Here is a 10,753-nt window from a genome sequence, read left to right as displayed (position 1 = left end):
CATTTTCTGTTCCAAACACATGATAAAGACAACTGCAGCCATGAATACAAGTACTTGAAGCAAACTTGTGTAGTTGTAGACCAAAGGAAAACTAGGTACATGATGGAGATTACAAAAGATGCTCAGCATTACAGAAATTTCATAACGTATGTTATTAATATGATGCAAAGTGCAATAATAATGAAGTATCATGAAGTGGGTTAGGAATGGCCTGATAGATCCAGCAAATCAGAAATGACTGGGGATCCTTCTACAGTTGTTAATATAGAAAGCATAGGAATTGACTGGGCATCTAAGATAATTGGACTTTCCTGATAAAATAATCACTGATGATATAATTAATAATTGTGATATTCAGATGTTTGTCTTTATGTCTCAAGCTTCTCCTTGTATTATTCTCTCTTCCAAGCTGCATTGGCTAGGATAACCTGCCATTGCACCTGCTGCTTCTCACCAAATTGTTGTTTTCACAAATAAATACAATGCACATGCATTAAAGAAATTGTTCCTTTTATTTTCTTTATGCTAAAATATGTTTAGTGAAAAGAAGTCCATGCTACAGCTAAGAACATGTAATTGACAATCTTTTAATTTCTAATTCAAACTTTAATTTATGTAATAGAATTATACAGCCCCACAGCATATAGATTGACAATATTCTCTTGTGTGTGCATTTTACAGATATACAGTGATCTTGGAAAGAGAAGATGGGGGATGAGACATTATACAGTGCAGCAACACAGAACCCTGTAACATTGGGAAATTATTGCTGCTACTTTCCAGTATGTTGGAGGAGTTGGTGCTAGTGCTTATTTCTTGTCCTTTTGGCCAAAATGTTACCAGCCACAATTGCTCCTGACAAAATAAATCCTATTGGGCCATATGTTTCCTAATGATCCACAGATGACAGTATAATAGCAGCCACTGTAGACCAACAGTATGAAAAATAAACAAGGAATGCATCGTCATTAAAAAGCTGAAAGGTTCCTGTAATTACAGATCTCTATCAGAATACAAAGCCTGGAGTATATTGAAAGCAAGATCTTTCCAATGTATGGGGGAAAATGATTTGTTGTGACATTTAAAGAAGGCATGCACATGTCAGTAACTCTGTAGTAGCTTTCTTAGATGTGAGAATATCCGTTACATAAATTCCTCTGTCCTAGCACTGTGTAAGAAAATATCCTTACATATAGACAGAAATGACTAGTGAAATTAAAATATTACTCAGCATTAAATTTGTACCTTATCAGCCTGACTCTGAACACCCTATGCAATGTTCCCACTGTTGTAGCATTTTTGATTTCTGACAAGGTTCTCGTGAATTGCGCAAATTAGTCATGTATAACTCAAGCTAGCAATTTGCCATGAAACACACATGAATTTAATTGCTGATAATTTCACATTAAAGAGAAAATTTTCCCATTAAAAACATTTTCCTGAACCTTGTTTTCAACTTCAATAGTCATAGTCATCTTATGTTTTGAAATCTATTCAAGCACAAGATGAATTACAAGGGAAAAGCCTGTACCCATTTTAGAATAAAGAAGCAGAAAAAAACATTTCTCTTTCTGGTAAGAAAAGGAACAAATAAAATTATGTAAGATATGAAAAGGTATTGTAAGAAAAATTTCTTCAGTGTTTTGGAACTACATGATCTTGAAGGTCTCTTCCAACCCAAACAATCCTAAACTTACATTTCAGTACACCCTGCAGAACATGGTATATGAGTTAACAGAACTTGTTCAATAAAGGCTGAACTTTGATAGTGAAAATTTAAGTTTTACTAGGTTGGAAAACCATCTGAAGACATTTAGAGAAAATATCCTTATAAAATACAACACAAAGTTCTAAAGATTATAATATCTTCTACTTAGCATTTCTACACACTCTTTTCCTTTCCTTTCACTCTGAACTCACATCTACTAGGTATGATGATGATTTGTCAAAAAATATTAAAAAATATCACATGTTCTTTTTTGTCATGATGAATGTCTTTTTTGAGTTTATGCTACTTTGTCATTATGAAGAGAGGATTTATAACTTTTCATAGCATTGAGCAATTTTTTTCCTTACTAGAGGCACCTGAGAGAAATGCAGGGCCAAACTTCCATCATGCCCTCAGCAAGGACTGCATTTTTGCATCTGCAATTTTTCAGGCACAGCTGAAATTATTTAAACACCTAACCATTTGATTTACAGATGTAATCAGGTACCTCTACATACAAGTGATTGTAACTGCAGGTGTTAGATTGGGGACTGTCATTTGAAATTCTTCCTCAAATGTGGAAAATAATTATCTTGAAATTATTTATGTGGGTTCATTAAACAAGTAAGCTTCAATCCTTGTATTCTCCCTGTGTGTTAAGCTGTTTAAATCCTTAGGTAGCCTTCCTGTGATCTCTGCTCTCATTGTTTTCCCTGCTCCACTTTTTCTTATATCAAGTATGAATATAGCATCAGTTGCTCTCACACAAGTGCAACATTTATTCTGTGTAGGCTGTGCACCCGGTTCAGTTGCAGACTTCCATGGACTGGTCCCTTTGTTTTATATACAGAACCCAGGAGCAAAATTCAACACTCATGTAGAGATGGTGTAAGCCACTCACTCACTCCCTTCCTCTGATCCAGACTTCAGCTGCATCAATAAAGCAATTCTCACCAACACTGAAGACTTAGCTGCTGAACATGATGGCCACAATCTGGCTCCACATTTTATTATTCCATCTAACAACCTCAGAATCAAAGATATTGTTTTTCCCTTCTGCCCTTTTAGCTGTCCTTTGCCTGCACTTGTAGGAAGATAATCAATACAGATGAAACAAAAAGGTAATGGAAAACCTTGTTCTTCAAATGTTTTGCCGGAGACAAAATGGCATTACTGAGTCACACAACAATTCTGCGCACACAGACAGCTAATGTCACCTTACCCATATCTGTAAATTTATGTACTAACAATTTATAAATTAATAAAAAACAACAGGCAGATCATGTGTAACAATCTGTACTCTGTACTCTTACAGGAATTATAGAAGTCTTCACCTGCTGTCCCTGGGTCCTCTCCTAATATTTCTGTGTTGTCCAGATTGCAGAAGGGCTCTTACAGTGACACATTGTCCCAGTAAGAACTGTATCAATGGCCACTGCAGTCACTGTTCCTACCCAAGCCTGAGTGTTCCACTCTGCATGTGGAAAACTCTCTGATCTGTAGAGTAAAAAAACCTACAAGACTGAAGACTGCATTTACAGACTCCACCAAATGCTGTACATTTTAATTATATAAGCTATTCCAAAAACTGAAGCATAACAAAGAAGATTTTTAGCATTTCATTTAATTACCTTTAGTAATAATTTTGTTCTTTCCATTTTACATGAATTATATCTCCCTTCATTAAGATAATAGATAATATAACCCTCTTCTGAAAAAATGGTGTCTAGTTCATTCGATTTAGCCTGGCAGTTTTCCAGATCGTTAAAGATATTTTTCAGTATTAAATATTGGCAGTGACACACTCATCTCTTTACTACGTCTAGATGAAAGTTAGGAGTATATGTCATATGTTTTTCTTTCATTACTTCCTTACAGGATGCATGTTGGTAAAATTAACTAAAAGGAATTACAAATGCTATTCTTACTTTCCTGGATTCCTGTGAGGGTGAAGAAAAGTTTGGCCCAAGCAATACTGAAAAACTAGTAGAAAGTAATAATAATAACAACTAAAAAAAAAAAAAAAAAAAAAAAAAAGAAAACAGCCAAAAAAACAAACAAAATCCCACAGAAAACCAACAAACAAAAAAACCCACAAAACAAAACCCAAAAGAAACAAAAAAACCCCACATTACATTCAACCAAGCAAAAATGCAAACTAATTAGTCAGGTTAGCTGGAGGAGGGTAGTAAGAATTAAAATCCTCAAGAAAAGGAACATCTTGATGTTAGCAATGCCAGGAGAGCTTTAGGAGTGTGTATTAGCGAGGAGCTAGGCACTAAAAGTTTAATCTATTCAGGGCTTCAGAGCATCTGTTAATCTCCATTGAGAAAGGAATGTCTTATTCTGCAAGGAGAAATGGCAGCCCTACACAGGGCAAAGCTCTGGACACACAAAGTACATGATGTAACATTTAATACCCATGGGGCTTTAACATGTCCTACTGCTGATTCCTGAATCATACCACAGGTCATCAACAGGATAATTAGAAAGATTTCTACTGACATCAGCAGGCCTTGGGCCAGGCTCCAAGCTAGGTCTTAGTGTATAACTGATGATGGCAAACAGACAAGGACTTCACATCAAGCTACAGATGTTATCTGGGAGGTAAATGTAGTCTGTTTATTATGGTTCCACACAGAAATCTGCAAACATATTTGTGTTTCTTAATATCACAAGATAAGCATAATTACAAAGGAAATTAGTGTAGAATGACAAATATAGCTTGGGGGTTAGTTTTCATTAACATGTAGAGATTTTCTAGGTTATTGCTGTGGGAGAGAATGATGCCAAATGAGACATTAAAAGGGTGCAAATGCCAAAATTGTCTAACACCATTTTTCTTAATAATATAAAGAATAGTTAGTTGGAAAAAACACCTGAAGACGAACTTTATGGTGGAAAATCAATGTTTTTAGGAATCAGGAATTCCTTACTGGAAACCTCTAGCTACCCTTTATTTCAGCTGTTAAAATTACCTTGGAGAAAATGTGACGTTCTCTGTGGCTATAGAAAATTCTGGAATGAAACAAAAAAAAACAGATGAGAACCCCTAGAAATTAATTAGTGCCTTTCGTCCTTCTCCACATGGCATGCTGTGTTGAAAGGAATCATGATCCCAATGCCACCAACCACTGATATGTGGACAGCAATGTGATTTTCTGTGGATTCAATCTTCCCACTGTTGTACAGTTCTTGGTACTTCCTATTGTGACATGCAGAGGTTTTTTTTAAGTCTCAAACTCCACACAATTAACTTTTATAATTTGGTAAGAAATAGAGTAGGTCTTTTCCAAAGGTCTCATTGCCGGTCATCATGACTTTCAGAAATTTTATCCCTCACTAAGATTTATAGAGCAAGATAAAGCACGTCAGGGACAAATTAGTACTACAGAAACTTCCTTCTCTTAGATTAACATGTAAAGTTTTTTTTTTATATTACCAACACCTTTGGTTGCCAACCCTCAAACAAGTCAACGTGCCATCCTTCCCTCTGCAGGGTGTTCCTCTTGCTTTCGCTTGCAAAGAAACAGAACTCCTACCAGAGCTGTAAAAAGACAACACAAGTCTGTCTGTATCTGCTGCGGCATGAAAGAGACAAGCCCTTAATTGTTTCTGGCTTTTGGAAACACAGGAGGTACACATCAGCCTATGAAATGGCTGCAACATGGAGCAAGAAGGGCAAAAAACTCTTTGGAGCGGTTGTGTTTTAGCAGGCTGCAACACAACCTTGGCATGTGCCCAGGGAGGAGACAGAGGGAGCTGCCTGGGACGCATGTAATGTTTACCTTCCTGACACATAAAAATTTTTCCTGGGCCTATCATCATGTCTGTTGAATACTTGACTGGAGGAAACCAACTGGTTTGCACTGCTTCTGTAAGAACAGTAACACCGGTTTGCCTGTCAGCATCACTGGGGCAAAACAGCCCTACTCTCCAGACATGGAACTGGGTCTCAACCTGCTAAATAAGCTTTGGACCAAAATAGAGAGTGGATAGTGCTGCATGCCGTGTAGGAGACAGTAGATGGAGTTAGGGAGAAGAAGGAAGGAGTGGGATGAGACATTCTCATGAAAAATTCTTCCTGGAAGAAGGTGTCTTCATAAAGAATCCTAGAAAGTAACCACTCCTTTGTAGATATCAGAAAGCACAGGGAGGATGCTTCAAATGTCTGAATTGCCATGCCAAACGCATATGGCTACACTCCCCCTCAAACAGTCCTAGTCAGGACAGACAGACAGTATGATGCCTACAAGCGTGCAACTACACTCCACCATGTTTGACAGTATTATTGGAACTCATGCACATATTTAATGCCTGACACAGTACAGTGTTGCCGGCACTGACCACATTTTCCATTCTTAAAGGAAATGTGTTGTGGCTAAGCACTGGGGTTCTTCTGAGACCAAGAAGCACATCTGTCCTACTGTTAAAAGTACTGGTGAAAATATAACTCCCTTCTTTCAGTCTGTCTGAGGAAACTGTTTATTCAGTGATATGACATATACAGTTACATCTTTCTCCACCAGCATTTCAAATCAGATCTAAAGAATCACTTCAAGAAATAAAACGAAGATTAAAAAGGACCTGGTTCTCCAGAAACAGCCAGGTGTCTAGATGCTTTTCTTTTGTTCGTAGTGGAAGAGAGTAAAAGAAGTGTTTTGCAGAGCATTCAGGTAAAAAGGGAAAGAAAGTAGGATTTTCTGATGGACAAATGTATGTGTTTCAGCTTGGAGTGGCCACAGGGAGAATTCCTCTCTGCTTTTCAGTGAGTGACTGATCTGTCTGTGACAGGAAAGTTAGATGTAAGAGGCAAATATTTGTGACATAGTACAAAAGAATTGTTTGGATTCCTTTTCCCTTACAAAACTTTCAACTAGGAATGCACCCTTCGAGTTACAGTGCAGGATAGGAACTAGCCACCCTGAAGAGCTGCCAGAGAAGTAGTTCTTCAGTGTGAGAAGAAATGTGTGGATCTTTTATTTCAAACTGAATTTAGAGATCAATCTTTTTTAGACCAAACACCTGGTTGCCAATGAAACTCACATGTGGCTCCAGAGGAGATTTTCTTTTTTCGATGTATTTCTTTTTTCACCTAGATCTGAGAGTTTTGATGACACCTAATCAAGTAAAAAGGAAATTGCAAAAAATAGAGGGTAGAGAAAATGGTAAAGACAGTTACTGTTTGGTGGAGGTAGAGAGAGAGATAACCATTTCCATCAAAAGAAAATGGTTCAGCAAGGTTAAAAAGCACTGGAAGCAACACTGATGGCAATGTAATTGCTGAAAATGAAAATGGTTATGATTTTTATTGGCCTGAAGAAGAATTGCATGGTAATAGTACTGCAGCTGGTGAATCTCAAAAGGCAGCTAAGGAAAAAAGCATGAGGTGGTGCCAAATGACCTTCCTGGCTGCCATGGTATAGTTGGTTACAGTGAGGATGCACTTACCAAGAGACTTCCTTATGGGAAGCTTTGCTTGGCCCTTCAGACTCATGGCTCTGGAAAAGGACACAAACCCATTCAATTTAGTTTCTAACAGTGTAAACATTATTTTTTCTCCCTTTTTCCCCTCCATTTCCCTTAGATGTTCATGGTCCCTGATTGCAGTAGGATCATAGCACAGACAGAAATACAAGCTGAGGATGCCACTGGCAATGGGCAGCTGCATGGTGGTCTGGTTGAGTGCCCATCTCTTACCAGATGTCAGCTCTGGTCTGATCTGCTGGGAGCAAACCTCTTCTTTCCTAAGTGCCTGCTGTCCTTACTGCCATTTGCTTGCTGGTGCGTGGAGACAGATCACTTGTGCAGGCAGGGCCTGTCTTCCTCTCCGTCTGTTTGCACACTGAGAAACAGGAGGAGAGCCTGATTTCAGCCTAATCTGACTTTACAGCACTCCATCACTTAAGATAACCCACTGGAAGTGTCTTTTCCATTTCAACTGGCATGCACCAATAAAGTGTGGAATTCCGTAGATTTTAGCCCATCGGGATGTAAGCAAAACAGAGACACTATTGAATATTTCCATGTTTTATTTCTCTATTTTACCTTAATTGGAAATAAAAGACTTCTGCATTTTAAAGCTGTTTGTTCATTTCAAAAAGCATGGAAAGGGCTGATGGAAACAATTGTTAGAGAAAGATTTTCTGTTGGGAAAATAAAGGCAATGTAAATCAACATATCTCCAGAGAAAGATCAATTTTTATGGAATTTTCCCATCATGATAATCTAAATTAAATACTTTATGTTTACATTAATTTCTGCATCCAGTTACACCAGCATTGCTCATGATAGCACTTGCAGCCAGAAAATACTCTTCTTTATTCTCCCCAATGAGCCAAGCTTTTTGTTTGATCTGCATCTCCCTCATGCACCAAAGTTTCCCTTTGATGATGACTTGCTCTGATGAATCCCTAGAATTTCAACTGAACTCAGAAATGGGAATGGGAGAGAGGAAACCAAGAACCACATTGCAAACAGGCATTGAAGGAACCCAGGCATAGTGATATCAAGGTCAAGCTGAGCTAGATGTACTGCTGTTGCCAGTTCCCTTTGTTTTTAAGTAATTTAATTCTGAAAAAGCTCTTAAATTTTTGCTTGCTTATTCTGAATTTGGTTTGGATTTAGGTAGAGTCATATTTTGCTTAGATGTATTTTCCCACTGAGAGAGGACTCAACAAAAGACTGAGATGGAGAATAAGGCCTGTAAATGGTATGGTGAGAAGGGCAGGGAACTCAGCATGGTAAAACCCTGACCAAGCACAGAAGGTCATTGAAAGAAAGAGAAAACACAAAAGTACAGAACTTGGTTGGTTTCAGTAGAAACTTAATTGCAATTGTCTTTCAAACTGTGTCACACTTTGAAGGGATTTATGTAAATTCAGCCTACCAGCACCACTGTCCTTCCTGGGGGGAAGCTTCTCACACCGATATTTGTGACACCAGCCCAGTGGTGTCAGATCAGAGACAGCTACTGAAACCCTCTGTCAACTGATCCTAGGGTGGCTCTCCTTAAGGGTTCATCATGGATGAGGAAGGAGAGTTTGGGTGGAAAAGCATCATCACTTTCAGGACCTGTGCAGACAACTTTGCTGGCAAAAGAGGTAAGACAAACCATGTCTGAAAAGGTGCAATCCTCATGGTGTGTCGTGACCATCTAATTACCTCCATGGTTCTGCACCATCTAAATGAGCTAGTACCTACCTGGAGGCTGAAGCTGCTAGGGTGAAGTACAGGCTGTCAGTGATTTTCAGGCAAGGAGATTGCTGATACATAGGGAAAATTTGTACTTCTTTTCCTGTGTCATAATATAGTCTCTCTGCCATATATAATCTCTACCACAGTTATGAATAATTCCTAAATTATCCTTTCTAATACTATATATTTCTCTAATACATTGCTTATTTAAACTCTAGTTTTCTGATGTGTTTTTCCTCTGTTGTGATTAGAATGTGACAAAGCTATGCAAAAAAGTGAAGAAACAGGCCTTACCTGAAGAAAACTTGCAAAGGCTACTTTATGACAGAGAGAGTTTGAGAAGTGATAAAATAATAATATAAGTTCTTTCTTTTTCAACAGGCCAGATTTACCAGTACACCCCAGACACATCACTCCTCGCCAGCCACACAAAACAGCTGTAAACCTGGATTAACCAGGCTGTTAAATTGAGTTTACAGCTGCTTTGCATCACCAGAATGGCTCAAAGCAGGCAGTACATACCAGTGAATACGGGTATAATTGTACACTAATGAACGATGAAGTAGTTTAGGATGCAGTATTCACTTTGGCAGAATGAAAAAGAAATCTTTATAGAGAGCAGATACGTTAGAATTTATCCTGGCTTTGCTCAAGGGGAAAAATTCATCCTCTTTTATTCTGAATGGATTATAATTAAGAAAAGCATCAGAGACAAATTATTCAAGGTTAGAAATTTAAAAGAGCTTTAAGAATACATCCACGCTTTCCAGATCTGTTAGTGCCTGCTCAGGCTGGAGTTACAACAAGAGAAACTCATAGTTTAATTATAAAATAATGGTCAAAAAACCTGCTTAGATAAGCATGTGTTTCCATTAGGGAAGAAAAATCATTATAGAAAACAAGATTAAAAGTTAATGTTGCAAATCTCATTGTGTATAACTTCATTAATGCTGGATAACTACTGTATAATTAGCAAGGTGTTCATTGTAGAAATCTGTTAAAAAAGTTGAAATGATATCTACCTAGATGTCTGCATAGTCTGTAGTTACCTTAAAAATAATGAAGCTCAGATTATTTTTCAGTGCTTTAAAACACTGTTTTCCTTCTGTAAATAAAGCTTACAGCCTTAAGGCATTTGCCTTGGTGGAAATACAGCAGCCTCTGATATAATTCAACAAACATAGAAAGCATAAAGTCTCCAGATGACTGATTCTCATTCGTATATACAATGAATCATGTTTAAATTACAGGGAAAAGCTGGATCAGGAGAGCCCATGGACAGAGTAGAATATTTTCCTCTTCACACTCCCATGCATTGCACTAACAGTAGCGCGAGATATGATGGAGATCTGGGCCCTCCATAGTGAAGACTCATGCATCACTCTTCCCTCCAGGTGACTCCTAAAGCCAGGAGAAACCTGGTCTTCCAACTCACCTTTGCAGTTCTGTCTTCCAAAATTGATTGCCAAACCATAGTTTCCAGTTTAGCGGAACTGAGCCTATTTCACCTGGGCTAGCCACAGACTGGCTGTGGGTACATTCACAGAGCCACAGGCAGGCAGAGCCCACATCCACACAGACACCTAAGGCTGTGTATGAGCCCCTATCCCTCCTCTCAGGGGGCTGGTGATTAGCTTAGGCTAAGGGCTGTGCTCGCCACAAATACATGGCTTCACCTTCACTTCCAAGGAGCATCCAGCTGGCCCAGAGCATGAGCAATGAGATGATGTTTTCCTGCAAAATACCATGTAAAATACTAGTAAAATATTACATTCATTTTGAAAACACATTATCCCAAGAGGGATAAAAAATATCAGTTCAAAGAAAAAGCCAGGAAAATCTGGTCTT

The 10,753-nt window shown here is 38.2% G+C and overlaps 1 long non-coding RNA gene across 1 annotated transcript; it reads right to left on the bottom strand.

The window, feature by feature from the left end:
- Positions 1 to 3,665: 3,665 nt before the first annotated feature.
- Positions 3,666 to 7,422, bottom strand: LOC116784391. The gene is made up of 4 exons (XR_004356042.1): positions 7,409 to 7,422; positions 7,160 to 7,209; positions 4,687 to 4,726; positions 3,666 to 3,691 (listed from the first exon to the last, which is right to left on the bottom strand). It is a non-coding gene; the product is annotated as an uncharacterized LOC116784391 (long non-coding RNA).
- Positions 7,423 to 10,753: the final 3,331 nt, after the last annotated feature.

This window comes from Chiroxiphia lanceolata, chromosome 3 (genome assembly GCF_009829145.1).
Source record: "Chiroxiphia lanceolata isolate bChiLan1 chromosome 3, bChiLan1.pri, whole genome shotgun sequence".
In the NCBI taxonomy this organism is placed as follows: domain Eukaryota; kingdom Metazoa; phylum Chordata; class Aves; order Passeriformes; family Pipridae; genus Chiroxiphia; species Chiroxiphia lanceolata.
Note: the sequence above shows the minus strand (reverse complement) of the source record. Positions and strands in the feature narration are given on the sequence as shown.